General features: G+C 40.5%; 2 long non-coding RNA genes across 2 annotated transcripts in view; one reads left to right on the top strand and one right to left on the bottom strand.

The window, feature by feature from the left end:
• Positions 1-805: 805 nt before the first annotated feature.
• LOC141374082 (uncharacterized) lies at positions 806-11406 on the top strand. The gene is made up of 3 exons (XR_012380642.1): positions 806-916; positions 9925-10107; positions 10647-11406. It is a non-coding gene; the product is annotated as an uncharacterized lncRNA (long non-coding RNA).
• LOC141374081 (uncharacterized) overlaps positions 1137-23855 on the bottom strand; it is a 77010-nt gene continuing 54291 nt past the window's right edge. Inside the window, exons 2-3 of the long non-coding RNA XR_012380641.1 lie at positions 3655-3739; positions 1137-1536 (exon numbers count right to left, since the gene is read on the bottom strand). This is a non-coding gene — a long non-coding RNA (uncharacterized lncRNA). The remainder of the gene's footprint in view (positions 1537-3654; positions 3740-23855) is intronic.

The following is a 23855-nucleotide window of genomic DNA, read 5'->3' as shown; positions in this document are numbered from 1 at the left end:
TTAGATGGATGGTATGGAGGAGGGGGAGATAAAGCTGGAGAGGTGGACAGGGGCTGGGTGAGGAGAACTTACTAAGACTCTACTGTTCACTACTCTAATCTTTGGGTTAATCTTAAATTTCAGCAGGTGGCAAGGGAAGGCAGGGCTGTCTCCTGAAAACCACCAGTTATGGCCACTGAATGGCCCTCTGAAGCCTTATAATAGGCGCTCCTAGAATATAATACAGGTGTCCACCTTGGTGGTGGACTTGAGGCTGTTTTCAGTCTGAGATCCATTAGCTCATTAGGTTAAAATGGGGCTAGGTAGCTTTTGATTCATGTCTCCAGAGAGTGCAGAGAGAGGAGGTGGGGTAAGAGGACACTGAGATAGAACAGAGGCTGAGTGGCCCTTGGCTGGCTTCCCTGAACCTCCAGAGAGAGCCTGGATGCCACACACTGGAAAGTAACTTCATGGGTTCCAGAGCCTGTTCCCATACGCTCTTTCTCTTCGAATGCACAGTAAGATTGTGGTAAGGGTTGCTTTGCTCCCTATTTTGCCAGTGAGGAAAAGGAAGTCAGAATCTTCCTAGGATATTCAGCAGGATGAGGTCTTAGAATCTGTGTTTTCACAAGTATGCCAGGTAATTCTTATGTTCAAATTACTCTGAGAAACACCATGCTCAGGGTGCTGAGTTATATGGAAGGCTCACATCCAGAGTGGCAGATGAACCAGGAAACCATAAACTCCATGATGGCATTGAGTTACATCTTTCATCATCACTGCTCTATTTCTACCAGCACATTGTAGGTACTCAGTACATATTTGAAGAAAGAATGAAGACAAGTTTAGGTATCCAGGCTTCTTGGATTCTACTTCCTCTGGTGCTGTGGAATAATCCTAGCATGAGCTCACATTTTGCATGCTTAGTGCTGACAAGGTAGGAGATACATGCTATTAAAACTTCCATTTTAGAGATAGAAACTGAAGTTAAATGACTTGCACAAGGTTACATAGATAGTAAGCAATAGAACCAGGATTGAAACTTGGGCTCTCAAATATCATACTCTCTTGTTTCTCTGGTAGAGAATAACTATTCCATGTCAGTAGATTTATCAAAGCTCAAATCATTCCCCATGAAACAGAAAAAGTCTCTTCCATAGATATTTAATATAACAGTTAACCTAATACACAGATGTGAGTCCCATCACTTGACACAAGTGTTACAGAAAAGTTCCACTCTGCTTCATAGACTATTTGCTCATATTGAAGTGCCAAACTAGATTGGCAGAGAGGAACATACATTGACCTTGAATGTTTACTCTGCTCATGAGCACACATCTGTTTTTGTTAATGGGGATGAGGGCAATCAGAGCTAACTCTCAGAAGCAGACATTCTTGACGTGGAATTCTCTCCCAGTCCGTGAAGTTTTATCATCCCTCAGGCTGAAGAACAGGTTGTCAGTTTAGACACTGGCCAGTTGAACCTAGAAGCTTCTCGACTCTTCAGTTCTTTGGAAGGAGGCACTGTTTCTTCAGGGTCTTTAGCTGAAGTTGAATCTTAAGGAGATATGAAATTTTATGGTGGAGCAACTACATCAAAAAACTCCAGGTAGACTTAGAGGAGTTAAACAGTTCTGTGGGGGGCCAATCGAACAGCTCTTCTGTTTTCTAGCAACAAATTCTAAGTACGAGAGCTGACACCTTTTCCAGTCTTCCTTCTCAGGCACCCCCCGCCCCAGTCCACTTTTGTATCTACTGTCCCAGCTCTAGCATATGTGAGCAAGGAGAGGTTGCCCACATTGTGGAATGGTTTCCATTTCCTTCCTTTGCTGACATTCTTTTATAGAAGACACAACACACAGATTGCATTGGCAAATGTTGCCTCATAACGTGTTTGGCACCAGCAGCCTTTGTGTGTTTTCTTGCAAGTTCTTCATTTGTCTTAGATGCAGGCAATGCCCTCTCACCAACTGACCACCATGACATAGGAGCACATAAATCAATGGGTGCTCAGTTAGTGGGTCTCATGAGGACTTTGCTTTGTCACTCAGCTGCTTTACCTGAAAAGGTGTTGTAGATAGGACTATATGTTCCTTGGAGGAAAAGGAATGTGACTGGGTTTGGGGATCTACCCCACCACCCCAAATGATGAGAACTGTTGTCAGTTCATTAACTGACAGAAGCTATGTCCTATGACATCTGGTGGAAATGAAGCTTTTTCAAAGAGCAGGGTATGAAAAAATAGTGGGGATGGGAGGTGTAGATATAGAGGGCCTTGATAGTAAGTCTGTTCATGAAGTTCACAAGTCTGTTCATAGTCTGACTTTACATTTCTTTTCTAACTCACTAAAATTATTGTGATTTTTTTTCTTAACTATAGAAGAAATATGATGATTTATGGTTCAATACTTCTATATGTAATTTCTTAGACTTGACATTTATATTTTGCTTCTAACAGTTACATTGTCTTCTGAGATATCTGCTCATTCCTTTGGGAAAAATATTATGTAATATGTACATATAACCTCTTGTCCTCCCAGCCACCTTCATCACCTCCCCACCCGCACATGCCACACAAGCTTTCTCAAATTATAACTCTGCCAAATAAAGGGAACTGGAGTTCTGCATCCTGCCTTCCTGTGGTGCTGGCAGAATATGATATTGGGCAGCAACAGGTGCTTAAAGATTTGAGCAGGAGGGGACTTGCACCCACTCTAATGCCTCTGAGGTAGATGGACCTGAATAAGGTATGTCTAAATGTGAAAACTGAACATTACCTTCAAGGTTGTGGAAACCCAGATGGTCTCACCCCTTCATAAAGTTTCCCCTGCACCTAGCTTGGAGGGAGATGAAGTACCAGCACAGAGCCCCACCACCTTTATAATATCCATTCAGGGCTCCAGGTTCCTCACCATCTAAGAGAGGGAAAAGAAACTGGAAAAAATACCTGATGTTGAGCTTTCTGCCAATTTTGTCCTGTGGGACACTGAAGTTGGATTTAATTTAATATAGAAAAATAAGGAAATGTTATCATATACACTGAGTATTATGTAAGAATTATTGGCTGTTAACAATATATATAAGACAAAGGGATCTCAATTTTCAAGGAAATTAAAATTTAAATGAGACTTTTCTCTTATTAGATTAGCAAAGATGCTTTTAAAAGCTCACACTTAGATGTTGAATAAGAGTGAAGAGAAATGGGTATGCTTATGTACTTTCAGTGGATCTATAAATTAGTATCATCCTTTTGGCTCATAATTTGGTCATTAAGAGGCTTAAATTTTGACAGCAGTTCTTCTTCCACCAATGTTATGATGAAATAATCAGAAACTTGGGTAAAAATGTATACACAAAGATGTTCACGGTAGTGTTATTTATAGTTATAATGAATATGATATAATGATTTAGGTAACAATGTGATAAGAAACTGGTTAAATACATGATGGCACATCCATAAGATTTCATATTGAAGTGGTCAATAAGACTTTTTAAAAATATCATGTCTCTCTCCCAGATGAAATTAGATATAGATATGTATAAGTCAGCTCTTATGGTATACACACCACCTCAAAATTTAGTGGCTTAAAAAGTTCCCAAAATGTGTGAATTGGCTGGATGGTTCTTCGGGTCTAGGCTGGCTGGAACTTGATGGTTGAGAATGACATTCCTTACCTATGTGGGATAGCTGAAACAAATGGAACAGCATGGCCTCTCTCTCCATGTGATCTGTCATCCTCTATGTCAATCTTGGGTGGCTCTAAAAGCATTAAGAGAAACAAGCCTCAATGCACAAGGACATTTTAAGCCTTTACTTACTTTTGCTACTACTGTCCCTTTAGCCAAAGTAAGTCATATGGCCAAGCTGAGTCAAGGGATAGAGAAATAGACTCAACCTCTTGATTGGAGGATCTGCAAAATATTGTGTCCATTGGGAAAAAAAAAGTCACACCACATGACTTGATTTGGCTAATAAAATGTGAAAATTTGGGGACAGAAGCTCTAACAACCAATGCATGCTTTCCTATTTTCTCCTTCCCGTCTTACACACTAGCCAGATACATTTGAGATGGTAGCTGATCTTTCTGGTTTGGTTCCAAAATGATCAAGATAAGCAGAATTGCCATGCCAAATTGCACTGGACATGAGGCTTGAATAAGGAATAAACCTTTATGATTGTGACGAGCATTCAGTGTTATACACAACTGATGAATTGTTGAACACATCAAAAGCTAATCATGTACTATATGTTGGCTAATTGAAAATAAAAAAAAGAAAAGAAATAAACCTTTGTGGCTTGAGGCCATGCAACAAAGTTGAGTTTTTTTGTTATTGTTACAAAACCTGGTCTATCCAAACTAATACAAAAATTGTGTAGGAATTAAAGTGATATTTTAAAAGAATGAGTTTTCATGTGGGGAAGTGTTCATTATATAATTCTATATCAACCAGCAGCTTATAAAGTAGGTATATACTTTTATAATCCTAAATTTGTCAAAACAAGCAAAATGCAGACATAGCCTGGAAGGAAATACATCAGTGTTAACAATGGAATTACAGGTAATTTTTATTTTCTTCTTTCCCATGTTTTCCATTTTATTTATAATCAGTGTTTATTATCATGCTAGATAATAGTATTTTTTTCAGTCACTGGTCACTCAACCCTGTCCATTGTCAGGTGATTTACTGTACCTCCTATGGGAAGATTTTATGTCCTTACCTCATTGGGTTTGGCTATGTGATATGCTTTGGCCAATGAAATGTGAGTAAATATGGCATTCATCATGTTGGAACAGAAGGTATAAGACTCATCTTAAGGCTTGGCCGGTTCTCTGCTCTTTTCAGGTATGTCCCATGTAGGGACTGCTCTTTTGGCCTGTGTCCTGAAATAAGAAGACAGAGCAGAGCCCAGGGTATGAGATAATAAAAAAAATGTATATTGCCCCTGGTTCCTGGCAAAGAACACCTAAAACTCTTACAATACTCTAAGTGATCAAAGCAGTAGCAGCATCTTTTGTTCCAGTATTTGGTCTTTGACCCCTTATCCTGACACAGAGCTCCCAAATCTCTTGGAATTTCCTGGGTGACAGCAGTGTCTTTGTTCTATGAGGTGACTTTTAGTTGCAGGCTGGTCACCAGAAAGACGAAGCCATGATTAGAAGCTTGGAAGAAGGGAGAGGGACTAGGAATGGAGTTAATGATTGATCATGTCTAGATGATGAAGCTTCCATAAAAATATTGAAATTATGGGGGTTCAGAGAGCTTCTGGATTGGTGAACACTTGGAGGTGCTGGGAGAGTAGCATGCCCAGAGAGAGCATGGAAGCTCCATGCTCCTTCCCTCTACCTTACTCTATGTAAGTCTTCTATCTGAATGTTCACCTGTATTCTTTATCATATCCTTTTATAATAAACCAGTAAACAGTAAGGAAACTGTTTTCCTGAGTTCTGTGAGCCACTCTAGCAAATTAATCAAACCTGAGGTGGGTGTCGTGGGAACCTCTGACCTCTAGCTGGTTGGTCAGGAGCACAGGTGATGACCTGGACTTGTGTTGGCATCTACAGCGGTGGTGCTGGTGGCTGTCTTGTGGGACTGAACCATTAACCTGTGGAATCTGATGCTGTCTCTAGGTAGGTAGTTTCAGAGTTGAGTTGAACTGTAGGACACCCAGCTGGTGTCACAGAATTTCTTGGTACAAGAAGACCCTCACACATCTGTTATCAGAAGTGTTGTGAGTATGGTGGTGGTGTGAGGATAAAGGGAGACACACAGCTGGAAGTGTAAGTTTCTCTTACTCACCGCACTTGGTGAAAACCAGAGCCCATCTCAGCCTCCAGACAGCATCAAGAAGAAATAACCATTATTGTTTCAAGTTGCTGAGATTTGTTTTGTAAACACAGCAAACTTGGGAATATTCTTTTTTTAAGAAAAAAAAATCTGAAAATTGGCCATCAGTGGCTCATAAACCACCAAATTCCAAGTTCTACCTACACACAATACTGCTTTCTTCTTTATCTTTCGCCTTCCCTTTCACTTACAGGGTGGAATACTACAAACCAGGTTGTTCTGCAACAAACCAGTTCACAGATCCAAAACTGCCCCAGTCCTCGTATAAAGGCCACATCCCCATTTTCTGGGGATGTACCAGGATTGCCATGTTTTTGGATGCAAGGACAGGTGAAAAAGTAGCTCATCTCTTCTTTGGTAAGAGAATATTTTAGCTGTGGCAGAGAGAATGGCATTATTCAGAAGTCACCAACCAGCACAGAATCCTTATCATTCCACATTAAAATAGAATTGTTTCATCCAAAACCCTACTGGGGGTTTCATAAGCTATATATAGAGGGGTTGATCATTTACACACAATATACTCATTCATTCAAGGAAAATGTGACTTATTTTTCTATAAACTACATAATCTTCCTTAGGAGCCCCATCCTGCTGAGTAATAAGGAAGCTTAGATTTAAATACCTCAGTATGCCCTCCCTGTCTTCTCCTCCAGAACGTATACATGTAAATACAAACATTTGCTTATTGTGTGACTGTGGAGGTGAGCAGGTGGGAACTCAGATCCCATGCTACTCCTTGGATCTTCACTGTCTTTGAGGAAATTATTTCCCTGTGTATCTGGTTACTCCTTGCTCTACTGGCACCTTCTGTGGACAGCTGTGGCTAGAATGCTCCAGGTCTGCTGTTTCTCAGCTCAGTCAGGGCCTTCCTTCTGTGTCCTTCACTGGGCCCTTACAGGACTTCTGGGTAAACTTCATGCCAGGTGGGAGCTGAGGGTGCCTTGCCCCGTGTGGTAGCCCAGATTGGTAGAGGGGGGCACTCTGTTTCATTCCAATTGCCACCCTTGTGCAGAAGAGGAAAGATATGAGCTAGACCTCCTGCCCTTGGCCTTGGGTGATGGTCACAGAAGGAAGTGGGCCATAGTCCAAAAATTGGAAATGAGGACCATAGTCCAAAAATTGGAAACGAGTGCTCTTGTTCCTCAAACCGGAACAAGATTCTCTCCTGCTTCTCTGAAAGCCATGCTTGGGCCATGTTTGGGAGCATATTTCCCATCTGTTTTTCATTTCCCCAGCATAGAATGTGGGAGGCCAGGATCACACAACATTCCCTTCTCATTCCCCAGATGCCTCTGAACTCTCTTCCTTGAATTTTTTGTTCCAATACATGCTGAATTACTTGAATGGCTCCCAGCACACACCATGCTATTTCATACTTCTGAGCCTTTGCCCGTGCTGTTTTCTCTGCCCAGATTGCCTCTCCAACACCCATTTCTCTTGAAAAACTTCTACTCATTCCCCAAGGCACTGCCCAGGACTCTTCCTCCAACATGCTCACTTCCCTCTTGGCAGTTTGCACAATGAATTTCATTAAAGAGATATTTTTTGTCTGTCTTCATCATGAAAACTTAAAGGCACAGAAGCCCAGGGATCCCATTTCAAGCATCTTTGTTGTCCTGATGGCTGGTACAGAAAAAGTGTTCAACAAATGTTGGTTTAAATAATTAAATCTTGGTAAAGTGTACATAGTATATCTCTCTGTATTTCTTACAACTGCTTGTGAATCTACAATTATCTCAAAAAGATTCAGTTAAAAAAAAAACAGCTTGATGAGCAGGACAAATTATTCTCTAAAGCTCCCTGTTTACCCACTGGGAGAAGACCAGAGTCCAAAAATCCAAGGTCTTTATGAAGTTGTCATTTCCAAATGGGGATGGATGGTTCAAGCTATTAGTAGTCAGGTCCCCTGTACCCCACTTGCCCTTAGAACTCTCAAGTCCTGAAAGGCTTTGAGGAAAGGTGAGACACCTGCTAGCACATACAAATTATACCATTTATAGGGCACCTGGGTGGCTCAGTTTGTTAAGAAACTGCCTTCGACTCAAGTCATGATCCCAGGACCCTGGGATTGAGCCCCGCATCGGGATCCCTGCTCAGTGGAAAGCCTGCTTCTCCCTTTCCCACTCCCCGTGCTTGTGTTCCCTCTCTCGCTGTCTCTCTCTCTGTCGAATAAATAAAATCTTAAAAAAAATTATACCATTTATAAAAAGGAGCCCTTTCAGGCAGATGAATGAAGAAAAGTGAACTCCTTTAGGCTTTGTGGATGGATAGTGTCTGTGTGTGGAAGAAAGGTATGGCACCCTTCCTCTGGGTGCTTACACCCACACAAACAGACTAAGGTGTATAAGCCTGAGTTTAGCATGCCCACCCCCCTCCAGCCCTGCACTCATGTGTAAGGCCTAATCTGAACACAGCAGTCCCAGCCTGAGTATTTCCCTAGGTTTGCCATCTCACTTCAAAGGGCCAATGGCCATGTTTCCATGCACTTGGAGTGGTTGCTTATGTTGAAACATTACCTGTGGGTATAAATATATTGTGGTTAATATAGATATATATTTTCTGTTAACTTTCTTAAATGAATCAATGTGAATAAAGAGTGGTTGGTTTATTCTCCACAAAAATTATTAGTGAATTTTATTATTATTAATAATATTATTTATTATTATTAGTGAATATCTCCTCATTTTGGGTTTGTTCCTAGTGTAAGTTCTTGTCAGATACAGTCATCTGTGGGGGCTTCTTTTTTCCCTGAAGAGTGAAAGTGAGGGTCCAGGAACCAGTGTCGGTCCCCTTTATGAGTGGCCCTCCAGGACTTTGCTAATCTAGGCAGAAGTATGCATTTTAGTTAAGATTATAATCTGTTGCCTAGAGTGGCAATTCAGTGACAGCCTATCAAAGTTCCTTCTTACCTCAAGTGTCTATAAACGTACTGCATTTATTATCGCCTTCGAGTTCTTTTCCATGAAACTGTTAACTACTTGTGTACAGAGACCTTGAGTTCTTCACACCTGCACACTGGCTAATTTCCTGGGGTCTGATGCTGTCATGACAAAGCAGCAGAGAAACACGCCTTACTAGTGACATGCAGAAAGTGAAGTATAGTTTACTGGGGAAGCTTCCACAGAAGAGGCCCCAGAACTGATGGCTCCCCTGGCTGCCATCATCTGACAGAGAGATGTGTGCTTGACTTACCACAGGGGGATGTCCCCAGGAAAGGGCTCCAGGGAAAGGACTCTGCCCTGTACTGCTCTATGGATTTATAAGAAAAGGATGTCAGAGAACATATGGCATACTCTGTGATACAGGAAATTTCCTGGTTGAGGAAACAGTCTTGTTTGAAGACAGAGCCTCTAGAGATTAGCCTCTGGCATCAGCCTGTTCTTCCCTCAAGCTAGCGCAGAACTGCTAAGCCAGCATCTTGCTAAATTACCAAGAGGGTGGCTGGGATTTGTTTCTCCCACGGCACCACGTAGTTAATTGGGCACTCAGTAAGTGTTGGATTAATAGCACTATTATTGTTATGAGCAGGTTCATGTTTATTTCATTTAAATTTGTTCTCCTCCCACATACTAGCTATGGTAAGCTCCCTTAGAGATAGATGAGCTGGGCAGGATCTGGGGAAATTTTCTGTGACTGCCCTCTTCATAGAGAAGGGAGTGAGCAGATTGGGTACAGTGGGTTATTTTTTGCACCTAGGTTCTATTTATTTATTTATTTATTTTTATTTTTATTAACATGTAATGTATTATTTGTTTCAGGGGTACAGGTCTGTGATTCATCAGTCTTACACAATTCGCAGCGCTCACCATAGCACATACCCTCCCCAATGTCCATCACCCAGCCACCCCATCCCTCCCACCCCCCTCCATTCCAGCAACCCTCAGTTTGTTTCTGAGAGATTCTGAGAGATTAAGAGTCTCTTATGGTTTGTCTCCCTCTCTGGTTTTGTCTTGTTTCATTTTTCCCTCCCTTCCCCTATAATCCTCTGCCTTTTTTCTCAAATTCCTCATATCAGTGAGATCATATGATACTTGTCTTACTCTGTTTGACTTATTTTGCTTAGCATAATACCCTCTAGTTTCTTTTCTCACCTAGATCCCTAGGATGGAAACCAAGAAAACTTCTCTCTCCTGCTGGGTAGAAGACATAACTTCTGAAGAGGCACAGGAAGAGAAGAACCAGGACACAGATTTTTTTCCCCTGCATCATATCTTGGGCAGAGTAACGCCCATTGTGCCCAGGAGAACCTTGTGACTATTCTGGAAGAGATCTGGTTAGGTATGGTAATCATGTTGTCTCAGCTGAAACATCAGGGCACATGGCAGCCATATGATAACTGTTGAGTGCTCTTTTGGAGATAAGTATTTGAAATCAGGGCTGTCCCAAAGGGAAAAACAATCCAGGACCCATCAGAAAGATGGTTTTTTTGTGAGCCCTGAAGATCCCAGCAACCTTGGAAGTTCTAGATCTACTGTTTTAGGCTGAATATGGAGCAGGATGGGGATCCTGCTGAAACAGAAGAGGCAGAGTGGGTGGGAAGACTCTATACCATAGCATGGTGGGCTTCCACTGGCACAGTCCCTGGTGGTAGGTCTCAGGGATGATGAGGGGTGTTGCACCTTATGGGGTCTGAGATGTCAGGGCTCAGGTAGTGTGAAGGATCCTCACCACAGTGGAGCTGGCAACTACCCTCCTGGGGAGGAAGGAGCTGTATTTCCTTCTGTGAGCAGTAAGAGGAACTGTAGTTTTAGAAGCAAAGGATGTGGTTCTGAGCATTGGGCAACACTTCCTTTCTTTTTCTCTCCCTCGAATTGAAGAGACTCCAGAGTGGGCTGGATCTGTGACTTTCCAGTGATGGCTGGTCCCATGAATTGCTGTGTCAAGAATGAAGAAACTTACCTTGCTGAAGGCCAGTGTGGCTCTCATGTATTACCACCACCACTAATACTACTACTGGTTATTAACCAGGCACTTTGCTAAAAGCTGTACAAAGATTTTTTTCACTTAACCCTCACCAATAACCCAACGATGTAAGTTCTATTGGAATTTAGAATCTGAAGTGAGGCCACCTAAATTGTTCAAGATAAAACAGCTTGAAGTGGTATAGTCTGGGTCAGAACACAGTTCAGTAGGACTCTAGCTTCACTATTACTTTCTTATGCATGTGCCTCAAATGTCCTAACAGCAAGTAATCTATGCAGCCAAGATATCTTCCTTCAGAAAGTGCCATGTGGCAGGAATTGTGTTTATCCTGTTCACCACTGCAGTCCCAATGCCTTGGCCAGTGCTTGGCCCATAATCAGTACTAGATACTGATATTTGTGGAATGAAAATAGGGATGTATATGTAGCAGCAAATCAGCACTTTGTATGGAGCCTCAATCCTGAAGTAAGCTATGAATCATATTCCTATACCAGGTCAAGGGAAGGAAGTCACAGACTATCAGGCTATTTGTACCTTTAGTATTTCAATTCAAAACAAACATTATTTTATGATCAAAATGAATTATCCTGACATTCTTTCACATCTTATCAGACTCTTCTTTATTAAAAATGTTGTTGGTACTATTACTTAATACTGGAGCAAGCAATAAATTCCACTGGTCTACAGAGACTGTGGTTGGGTTCCCAGTACCAAAATGATTTTGATTATTGAGTTGGCATATACCCCTAAACATTCCTAAATCAGTGGTTGGCAGCAGCCAGATTCTGAGAGAAAGAGAAAAAAAACAGTGTGCGTGCACACACACACACACACACACATACACATCTAGCAGCTTCAAAGCCTCTTACACATTAATGGATTCCTTATGGATTACATGGCTATAATTGTGAAACAGGACAAAGAACTAGAAAGAAACATTTCTCTAAACAAAAAGATTTTTTAAATATCCCTTTGAAAAATCCATTTTTCTGAAGAGAGTAAGGAAAAAACCCCAACATAATGGAACCCTTAAAAATGTGTGTCAGCAACACAATAGGAAAGCAGAATAAATGTCAGAATAAATGTAGGCAAGGCAACCACATGAAACCAAGTTCAGAGTTCATCTGCACTCCCAACAGCAGGCATAAATGGAGAAAACAACCAGCAGAGTAGAGTAGTAAGAGAGAGAATGCCAAGTCATGGTAAGAGGGGGTGAGAGTGGGGGCACAGTAGGGGGAGGAATATTCTAGAATTCAAAACAACAGACTATTCATATCATATTCCTAAAATCTGTATAATGAAACCTGTTTATATTATCCTCAGATTAATTGTTCAATGTTCAAATTTCAGTGTCCCAGCCAGTGACCCACCAACAATTTCCTTGTTCATAACATTTTCTTTTCTTGGTCCCTTGAAAAAATAACAAATGAGTTTCTCCGTTTATAAAGCTGCTCTGAAATGTCTTCTTATGTCATGGGGGCTGGAGGTCATCTTGGGACACAGGATGGTAATGGGGGCCCCTGGGCTGGGGAACAGGAGGTTTTGTGATTGTGAAGCAACTTCTGATCCCATTAGCTGATGGTTGACTGACATTTTGGAACAAGATTTTGCAAGGAACTGGGGAAAGGAAAAGAAGGAGCATGGGAAGGAGGCACTTAAAAGATTGAGAAGGCGGGAATGAGCTGAGTGCTCCCAGATTTGAGGAGGATTTTATTATTGGACCCAGATCTGTGGTGAGCTTTAAGCCAGAATCTCAGACGCCCATTTTGAGGGGCCTAGTATAGGTTTTCTTATCAGTATTGTGCTGACCTTACCAAGGAAACTGGCTCTGTGAGGGAAGATACATTAAATTCTCATTTACAAATTAAGCAGTAATGTATATAGGCTTAATGGGGAAGCACTTCTTAGAGGGCTAAAGGTGGTATTTTAGGAAAAAATAAAAGGCAGTACAGCTTTATACATGCCTGGAAGTTGTTTCTCTGAGAAGTGATATAAGCTAAAAACAACTAGTTTCATGAAAGATTTATCTAGATTCCTTGGTGCTAGATTTGTAATAATTTATTACTGGAAGCAAAGGACTTTGGAGTATATTCTTAAGTTTTCCTCAGTGTTCCTATCAGAGGCAGAATATTGATTGGGTTGATTAGAATCTGGCTGGATATGTAATTTCTCATTAAAAGCAGAAATTACACTTTGAAAGATCTCTGGAAGCCCCTCTGTCCAAAATGTGTGGGAAGGTGAAAAAAAAAAAGTCACACAGCCCACTTTGAAGCCCACTTACATTATGTCCTGGCTGTGGTATCCTGGGTAGATTAATTTCTCTGAGCCTCCACTCTATGATAAGGATAATAAAATGTTCCTAATAAGTTTTCTGTCAAGAGTAAGGGAGATCATATATGCGAACACCTAGCATGGGGCCTGGAACCTAGTAGGTTCCCAATAAATAGTAGTTCCATTTATTTCCTTTTTTTTAAATTTTTTATTATGTTTTGTTAATCACCATACATTACATCATTAGTTTTTGATGTAGTGTTCCATGATTCATTGTTTGCGTATTAACACCCAGGGCTCCATGTAGTATGTGCCCTCTTTAATACCCACCACCAGGCTAACCCATCCCCCCACCCCTCCTCCCCTCTAGAACCCTCAGTTTGTTTCTCAGAGTCCATAGCCTCTCATGGTACATCTCCCCCTCCGATTTTCCCCCCTTCATTCTTTCCTTCCTGCTATCTTCTTCTTCTTCTAATTTTTTTTTCACATATAATGTATTATTTGTTTCAGAGGTACAGGTCTGTGATTCATCAGTCTTACACAATTCACAGCGCTCACCATAGCACATACCGTCCCCAATGTCTATCACCCAGCCACCCCATCCCTCCCACCCCCACCACTCCAGCAACACTCAGTTTGTTTCCTGAGATTAAGAATTCCTCATATCAGTGAGATCATATGATACATATCTTTCTCTGATTGACTTATTTTGCTTAGCCTAATACCCTCTAGTTCCATCCACATTGTTGCAAATGGCAAGATTTCAGGTTTTTTTGATGGCTGCATAATATTCCATTGTGTATATATACCACATCTTCTTTATCCATTCATCTGTTGATGGACATCTTGGCTCTTTCCATAGTCTGGCTATTGTGGACATTGCTGCTATAAACATCAGGGTGCTCGTACCCCTTCAGATCCCTCCATTTGTATCTTTGGGGTAAATACCCAGTAGTGCAATTGCTGGATCGTATGGTAGCTCTATTTTCAACTTTTTGAGGAACCTCCATACTGTTTTCCAGAGTGGCTGCCCCAGCTTGCATTCCCACCAACAGTGTAGGAGGGTTCCCCTTTCTCTGCATCCCTGCCAACATCTGTCATTTCCTGACCTGTTAATTTTAGCCATTCTGACTGGTGTGAGGTGGTATCTCATGAGGTTTTGATTTGGATTTCCCTGATGCCGAGCGATGTTGAGCACTTTTTCATGTGTCTGTTGGCCATTTGGATGTCTTCTTTGGAAAAATGTCTGTTCATGTCTTCTGCCCATTTCTTGATTGGATCATTTGTTCTTTGGGTGTTGAGTTTAATAAGTTCTTTATAGATTTTCGATACTAGCCCTTTATCTGATATGTCATTTGCAAATATCTTCTCCCATTCTGTCGGGTGTCCTTTGGTTTGGTTGACTGTTTCTTTTGCTGTGCAAAAGCTTTTTATCTTGATGAAGTCCCAATAGTTCATTTTTGCCCTTGCTTGCCTTGCCTTTGGCGATGTTTCTAGGAGGAAGTTGCTGCGGCTGAAGTTGGAGAGGTTGCTGCCTGTGTTCTCCTTTAGGAGTTTGATGGACGCCTGTCTCATATTGAGGTCTTTCAACCATTTTGATTCTATTTTTGTGTGTGGTGTAAGGAAATGGTCCAGTTTCATTCTTCTGCATGTGGCTGTCCAATTTTCCCAACACCATTTGTTGAAGAGACTGTCTTTTTTCCATTGGACATTCTTTCCTGCTTTGTCGAAGATGAGTTGACCATAGAGTTGAGGGTCCATTTCTGGGCTCTCTCTTCTGTTCCATTGATCTATGTGTCTGTTTTTGTGCCAGTACCATACTGTCTTGATAATTACAGCTTTGTAATGGAGCTTGAAGTCCGGAATTGTGATGCCGCGCTTTGCTTTTCTTTTTCAACTTTCCTCTGGCTATTCGGGCTCTTTTCTGGTCCCATACAAATTTTAGGATTATTTGTTCCATTTCTTTGAAAAAAAGTTGATGGTATTTTGGTAATTCCATTTATTTCCTACACCTTCGTTTTCTCCCCTGCCCTCCCCCACCTCCTGCACTCTGATTCTTGAACTCTTTTAACCAGTGACAGAGCCTTCCTTGCATGATTAAAAATAATAATAATGAAAACATCACTAAGCAGTTACCACTAATCTAATTCGATCCTGAAAACAATACCATGAAATAGGTACCATTATTGGCTCCATTTTACAGAGGAAGAAATCGAATCTAAGTAGGGTTAAATATTGTTTCTCTTATCTGTTTCTATACAACAAACCACTTCAAAACTTAGTGGCTTGAAGTAACACCATCTTATTATGTCTCATGATTCTGAGTTGGCCAAGCTCAGCTGGGCAGTTTTGCTCCATATGAGGTTGTCTGGGGCAACATTTATCTGGAGGCTCGACAGAGCTAGAACATCCAAGATGGCTTGCTCACATGGCTAGCAATTGGTGTTGGATATCAACTGGGAGCACAGTTGAGACTGTCCACCAGAGGACATCTATACTCCTCCATGTCTCTCCTGGGATGGAAGCTAGATTCTTAAGAAGGAACCCTCCAAGAGGGAAGAAATGGAAACTCCCAGTTCTCTTAAGGCCCAGGCTCAGAAATCTTAGAACATCACTTCTCCCATGATCTGTTGGCCAAACCTGTAACTGGCCCAGCAAAATTTAAGAGAAGGGGAAACAAGTTTCACTTCTCAATGGAGGAGTGGCGGGGGAAAGGAGTTATGACAGGTAAGATTGGAGATTATCTACCACAAATACTTTGCCCAAAGTCACAGAGCTAGTGAGTGTCAGAGTCAAGATTTCAACACATCAGTCTTTCAGAATTCATGTGCTCAGCCACTAGGTCTTCCCTGTGACAATATACAGTTAAATGCCAGTGTCTATGGAGAACACAATGAGCACAATGTATTTCAGAGGAAAGATCAGTATAAAATTAAGAACTCTAAACACCCTAAACTGAAAAGAGTACTCCTTTCATGCCCCTCCCTACATAATGAATAACAAATGTTATTTTTTGAAATGTCACAAAGGTTACATATGCTAAAGTTAAAATAAAATTTTTTTAGATTCTCCCATTTCAAAATTCTATATACGTTCATTAAAGCTGAGGTTTCTGTGTGTGTGTGTGTTTAGTGAGGTGGGGGTAGGGGTGGGATGGCTGTGACCCCTGAATTACAAGTGCTCTACGCACATACTCAGCCTGCCTAATGGGTAACTCATGCCTGTATGGGGGAGGTTCAGAGGCCTAGAGTTGGCAGGGAAAGGTCCAAGGAGAGGCAGAATTTAGCCTGGCTCTGAACTCTGATTAGGATTTGATAAAGAAAAAGAGGAAAAGGAAAGAGAAAAAGAGTAAAAGAAGAAAGGTAAAATATGAATAAGAAGACATCAAGTGGGGAATGAGCAGCTAGTAGTAGCTAGGGGGATAGAGGAATGGACCAGGCTGAAGTAAAAAGGTCTGGATTTGGTAGTGGGAGGGCTGATTAGTAATTTACTTGATGATTGGAGCTAAATTGGCTCTCCATCTTCAGAGGTATCCCAAAGTAGCACTGAGAATCAGACTACAAAGAATGAAGATCCTCATGAAACTAAGGCCCAGCTGTGTAAACACTGTTTTAGCCTTGGCCTTGCTAAAGGCAGATGCCTGAAAGTCCTGTTGGGGGCGGGGTTGGAACGATACTGCTTGAGGATCTCCCCAGTGGCTGATCCAGGAACATCCAGGCTCATACCACTGTCTCACTAGTTTCATTTGGTAAGGGACTGAGGAGTTAAAGCAAACCCAGTCATCATAACCCATCTGACAGCACTCTCCACAGAGTTTATTAACCTAAATCTCTCTTGTATTACCTATCTACCAGGATGTTCTGGTGAAGGCAAGGACTTGGGGACTTTTTTGAGCCATTCTGAGCAAACACCATCTCCAGATTATTTTCCTCCTAAGGTGGTTTCTATTATTTTAATTTGCAAAACCTTCTCTCTTCCTTCACATTTGAAAGAAGCCCAGTATGACTGTTGTAATTTTTTTCATGTAAATTATAAATATTTAGAATCTCTGTCAAAAAAATAAAGAAATAAAAGCAGATGTTTTCCCTTATTCTGGTCCCAAGTAATACCACATTAAAAAACAGAGAGTATTTTCAAGTCTCGTTAAAAAATATCTCAAGAAAACAAACATTTGTTGAATGCAAACAAGAAGAGAATATGACATTTTAAATATTAATATAGAATTTAAAGCAAAAAAGCCTGAAGCCCAGAGAGAATGGGTTACACGTATATAGGGTCACAGAGTGAATATGCAGCCAAGTTAGAATCTGAACTTAGTTCTCTCAAGTCCTAGTCTGATGTGCTTTCTATACTTGATGCAGTAGACTGACTGCAAAAGGAATCTATTCTAGCTGCAGACTCAGTTTGCCAGCCTCCGAATTGGGATCCCAACCCTAGTTGCAATAGAGTTCAAAGATGTCTGGAGAAATTTTAAAGCCAAATCCAGCAACCTCTGTTACTTCTTATTCTCACTACCTCCATAGCATTTGGTGCTTCTGACTGCACCCTCCTTGAATTTTTTCCTGCTCTGGCTCCCATAATACCTCGAGCTCATTTCTTTCATCTCTGGTCTATCAGCAGGAGCTCCCTATTCAGAGTTGTTCTTCCTTTTACATTTCATTTCTGAGCTACTTTTTCTTTCTGCTCTATACCAGTGGGTCTTAGTCAGGGATATGTATCAGAATTTCTTGTACAACCTATTTAAAACTTGGAAGTAGGAGCACGTGGCTGACTTAGACGGTGAAGCATGTGACTCTTGTTGGGTATAGAGATTCCCTAAAAATAAAATCACAAAAAAACCCACAAAAAATTAAAAAAAACTTGGAAGCATAGTAGCCATAATTTGAAAAATCCCCTCAGGTGACTTTGATGGACACCCCTGTAGCAAATAGTATTTTCAAAAGATGGCCCCAAAATATTTCCCATCCCACATACCCTTCTGCAATGTGACCATGCCATTTTCCCCAACCAGAGGTGGAATCTATTTCTCAAAGTCTTGAATGTGCTTAGGCCCTGTGACCAACAAAATGTAACAGAAGGGACACTGTGCCAGTTCTAGGCATGGCCCTTTACTGATCTGGTAACTTGAACTCCTGCCTCTTGTAAGGAATGTGATCAGATATCCTGAGACCACCATGGCATGAAAAACTCAAGCCATAGGGAGCACTTCAAATGATAAGACCTCATGTGTGGAGCATGGAGGTACCATGTATGAATAAAGAACCATCCTGAAAGTGGATCCTCTAGGCCCAGTCACTATAGTTAAGACCACGTAGAACAAAACTGCCTAGCCTATCTAGTCCTTCCTCAAATCCTGACCTGTGAAATCATGAGCAAGATAAGTGGTTGTGTTAAGCTTTGTGAGGTAGTTTATTTCATACTCAATGATAGGTAAGCCATACCAATTTCACCCTCCCCATACACACACAACCCACTAAGAACCATTGCTCTGTCTACCTGGCTAGTGCCATGAGCTGATAGTTCAGAAATCATCTCCCCTCTTCCTGGGTATTTATATAGATATCTTGCTGGCCCCTCAAATGCAACACATACTAAACTAAACACATAATTTTCCTTTTTAAAACTCCTGTTCTCTTTCTGCAATGAATTGTTCACACTACCTTCCACATCACTTTGGAGTATTTTTTCATTCCTCTCTGTCACCTGGGGCAGCCAATAAGTCACAGTATTTTTGTCTTCTTCTTCCTATCCACTCATCATCCTAGTTAGGTCTTTATCATCTCTCAGCTGTGGTGTGGTAGTAGTCTCCCACATGATCTCCTTGCCTTTCATTTCTTCAGTTCATCTTCCACATGATGGTCAGAATGATCTCCCCAAAACATGAGTGGCACACATTATTTCTGTTCTTCAAAAACAACAGTAACTCCAGAATGTTTACCAAAAAAACTTCACACTTCTCAATGTGGTAATCAATACCCTTCACTACTGAGCAACAAAGTAACTTCACCTTTTATCCATTACTTTCCTGTCTCAGCATAACTCTCAGCAACCTGGTCTACCAGCTGCCTTTCTAGAACTCTAGGCTTCTGGATGGGCTTCTTTCCTCAGACTGGAACACCTTTCCTCTCCTTTTTTCATATGTAGAAATTCTTTGTATATCTCAAAGCCCAGTTCAATTTTCATGTTCTCCTGGATGCATTTTTGGGTTGCTCTTTTCCCCGGGGCTCTCATGTACAGATGTGCAGATTGTATACAATACAACTTTAAGGAGAGCCATTCACAATGACCACCATGTGAACTGCACCTCCTAGAGTTGTGTAGTGCACAGCTTATAACAACACATAATGATTTCATTCTCTGCACCCCTTCGACATAGTTCTTTGTTTTATTCTCTTAAAAAAATTTCTAAAATACCTGCTATATGCAGACACTGAATAAAGGCCACAAAGATGTGTTATGAGGTCTTGGTCTTGAGAGGCTTAAAGTTAGGGCAGACAGGCATATAATCAAATATATGCTAAAAACACTTTCACCTCTATTTAATTCTTAATTTAGTCTTCTCCATTTTAGAGTTGGTTGAGAGCTCTATTTTGGTGCAAAATTTTTATGGACAGAAGTCATGTCTTATTTATCACAGCCCACAATTAACATTTGGCTGTGCACTATATAGTGTCTCAGATAATGGTTATTAGAATATGTCAGATGTACCAATTGTAACAAGAGCAACCATTTATTGGTCCTGTACCTGGAACACTGCTAACCCCATAAGCCTGGATAGGAAGTATACATTTAGAGCTGGGACAGAAACTGCTGTGTGTTCCCTGTACCCCATTTCCTTTTCTTATTGAGTACTAAGCCAGACTGCTTTTCCTAGCCTTCCTTGCAGTTAGGTGTGGCCATATGGCTGAATTCTGGCCGATGGAATGTGGGTAGGAAATGAAATGTATCAAGGACTGGCCTATAAGAACTTTCTGCTTAAACTTCCACGTTCCTCTTTCATCCTGAAGCTTAATGGAGGGGACTCTGAAGATCTAGAGCAGGTGGCACTACAAGAAAGAAGGAGCTTGGACCCTTGAGATATTTTTTGGGGGATCATTGGCTGACCAAGAATACTTACATTATTGCATAAATGAGAAAGAAGGCTTTATTGTGTAAAGCTTAAAGTTTGGGACTGCTTGTTACAGTTGTCAGTTTAACTTGCTTAATACAAGAGCTAAGTTTAATGTAACATTTTTAGATTGCTCATGACTATCTACTTTTCAAAAGAGTATCCAGTAAAGAAGTTCCAAAACTGCATTTATCACCCCCATTTATGTATGAACTCTCTCATCTCCATGATCAGAAATAATGGCTTTGTTCAATCTCTGATTTTTGTAATCTTCAAAATATATGCAACTGGTAAAAATACCAAAGAACTTCTCTTAAAATATACTTCCAGGAAGTGGCTGGGTGATAGACATTGGGGAGGGTATGTGCTATGGTGAGGGCTGTGAATTGTCTAAGACTGTTGAATCACAGAAGTGTACCTCTGAAACAAATAATACATTATATGTTAAAAAAAAGATGGTAGAAAGGGAGAAATGAAGGGGGGGAAATTGGAGGGGGAGACGAACCATGAGAGACTATGGACTCTGAGAAATAAACTGAGGGTTCTAGAGGGGCGGGGGTGGGGGGATGGGTTAGCTTGGTGATGGGTATTAAAGAGGGCATGTACTGAATGGAACACTGGGTGTTGTTGTACGCAAGCAGTGAATCATGGAACACTACATCAAAAACTAATGATGTAATGTATTGTGATTAACATAACATAATAAAAAATATACACTTCCATAAGCCCAGCGAAAACTCTTTGGTGTAGAATTTGAAAGGGTCTAGAGATCCCTACCCCTGGTTAGGACAGTGTTGTACCCTTCACAGCACGCTGCTGTCTACTGAGGCTGTTGTGAGATGGGAATCCTGACATTCAGGCCCACTGAGTGCTGGGAAAGAAATAGAGGGGAATAAGCTTTGACTTCCTGATGCCTTAGAGCCAGTTTGGCACTTGTCATAACTCCATGATTTGTATTCATGTGACAACCTTACCACTTCCTGTTTTGATCCAAAAAAATAAAATAAATAATAAAGAAGAAGAAGAAGAAGAAGAACTCTGAGAGAAAAATGAGGCCACAAAATTGAGGAAGACCCAATGCGTCCCTTTTCTCTTTCATTTACTCAAAATACATTTTCTAGCACCTATTATGTTCACAATGCTGTGTGTATGTATGGGGGAATGGTTCAACTAAATATAACAGATCTGCTCCCAGGGATATTTTTATTTATTTACTTATTTTAAAAGATTTTATTTATTTATTTGACAGAGAGCGACACAGCGAGAGAGGGAACACAAGCAGGGGGAGTGGGAGAGGGAGAAGCAGGCTTCCCACCGAGCAGGGAGCCCGATGCAGGGCTTGATCCCAGGACCCTGGGATTATGACCTGAGCTGAAGCAGACACTTAACAACTGAGCCACCCAGGCACCCCCCAGAGACATTTTTAGACTGTTAGTATTGACAAGGCAAGCAGCTATGTGAAAGACAGTATAGAGTAGAAACAGCATTGACTTTGATGAGACAGACCCAGTTTCAAATTCTGTCTCCATCAATGACTGTGGTTTGAACTTGGCACCACTTAAGCACTTAAATTCAGTTTCCTCATCTATAATTTTTGAGGATTGTTGAAAGAATTAGAGAATTCCCTAGCAGGGTGCCTGGCAAATAGTAGGTCATATCTCTTATTACATAGACAAGGCACATATACATGCCTAACCAGGTGAATATTTTAAGAAATAGCAAATAATTGGCACAAACAAGAAAAGCTGGATGAGTGTGGAAGGAGGAAATCACATTGGGTTGGAATGGATAAAATAAGTCATTAGTTTTTCTTAATCAAGATTTTCTTTTAGAACATTTCTCACTTATAATCTAATGTGGATGCTAGATTTAAATGTAAAACTCTTATGCAGGAATTGCCAAAAAAGGTATAAATGGAGTGAGGAATTTTTTTATTTCAGAAGAAAAGTTCTTGTATTGGATAAAAAAATTCACAACAGTTACTGCTGACTCATACATACACCTATGTGTGTGTATGTGTGTGTGTGTGTGTGTGTGTGTAATAAGCATGCTACATACATGAGGGATAAGCCATAAAAATTGATCATATGTTCAGGAACAAAGAGTTATGACATAATATGTAAAATTATAGAGAGCCAATGTTACAAGAAGATCTTTCAATCCAAACCATTCAAATTACAATAGAAGTTAATAGACTCAAAGAGATTAAATGACTTGTTTAAGATCACACAAGTAGGAAATTGTTAAGCTAGGACTTGAATCTTAATCTCCTAGATTTCTGGCACAATGCTCTTACCACTAATTCCTTTATAGTCAAGGTTGAAGGAGTAATTCCATAATGCCACTGGACAGAGCTTCTTGGAGGTCTTAGTTCCAGGAAGTGAAAACTTCCCAGTAATAACTTCCCAGTACTATGGATAAAGGTCAGGCTTGAACAAAAGCTCCATTAAGGATTCCACAAAATAGTTAAAAATACTTAAAATAGCTCTCACTAATTGAACACACTGTGCCAAATGCTTTATATATATAATTTATTTATTCATTCACTTCATTATTCATTCATACCTATTATGTCAGGCATCTACGCAATGTGTTAGGATACAATAGTGAAAAGACATACATGGTTATTAACCTCATAGAACCTCTAGCCTTCCTCACAACAGAAATTCCATAAGATTTGTTTGTTTACTGCATTCATTTTACAGGTGATGGAACAGGCCCAGAGAATAACAATAATGGCATCCATATATTAACCCACACCAGGCACTCTTCTGAGCAGTCTCTGAGTAAATCTGCTCAACAGCTCTATGAGATTAAAAAAAAAAAAATGGAGGCACAAGCAGTTACAGGGACAGGTTCAAGGCCACATGGGTAGTAAGCAATAGATCAAGGACTGGAATCAAGGCTATCTGATACTAGTGTCCATAATTTTAACCTCTACATTATACTGACCATTGGATTCCTGCTTTTTTTTTTTTTTTTTTTTTGGCTAAAAGATAATGCACATGATGTCAAAACTCTGCTAGTGAGGGCTAGGATCCAGGAAGCATAAATTACTTTGTCTGCAGACAAATTCTGTGTTCCTTGGCAGATGTATGGTGGTTATCATATGTCGGAGTACTGCACCTGTACACATGATTCCAGGTAAAGCAATAGCATAAGGCTGGCCTTTAGTAGGTTCTCAATAGAGTAGGCAAATGGTAAGCAGTAGAAATAAATAAGTCTAGAAAGAACCTAAAAATTATTAAGAAGTAGGAGCGGCTGGTAACAATATTGCTGGATCTACATTTAGACAAAACTATGTTTATATTTTTCTGAGGCTAGGCTTGCTTTATTTAAACATAGAGACAGCAAGTATCTACATAAACCTTCACACTCCTGTGAGAAAGAGGGCAATTTCTGCAGAATTAAAAGCTAGCTATAAATTTTATTGTGTAATATAATTTATCCATCTCTTTAAGCCATCCTGTTGCAAGATATAGATATACACCTTGAGACAAAAAGCAGACTTGAACAATTTTCAGTTTCACATAAATTCTATTAAAGAAGAATAAAACAGTGAAATTGCAAAATTTCTCCATTCCCTTCCACCATATGGCTTTCTTTGAGGTTTAATAATATTGTAAATAAAGTGGCTTCAAGATGAAATGCAAAACAGTGAACAACAATTTAAAAACATTTTGAAGAAGCAAGTATTATATCCCAGTGTTGCCAGGTTTTCATA

The sequence above is a fragment of the Callorhinus ursinus genome, unplaced genomic scaffold (genome assembly GCF_003265705.2).
Source record: "Callorhinus ursinus isolate GAN/ISIS: 27379988/994484 unplaced genomic scaffold, GSC_fseal_2.0 scaffold14, whole genome shotgun sequence".
Classification (NCBI taxonomy): domain Eukaryota; kingdom Metazoa; phylum Chordata; class Mammalia; order Carnivora; family Otariidae; genus Callorhinus; species Callorhinus ursinus.
Note: the sequence above shows the minus strand (reverse complement) of the source record. Positions and strands in the feature narration are given on the sequence as shown.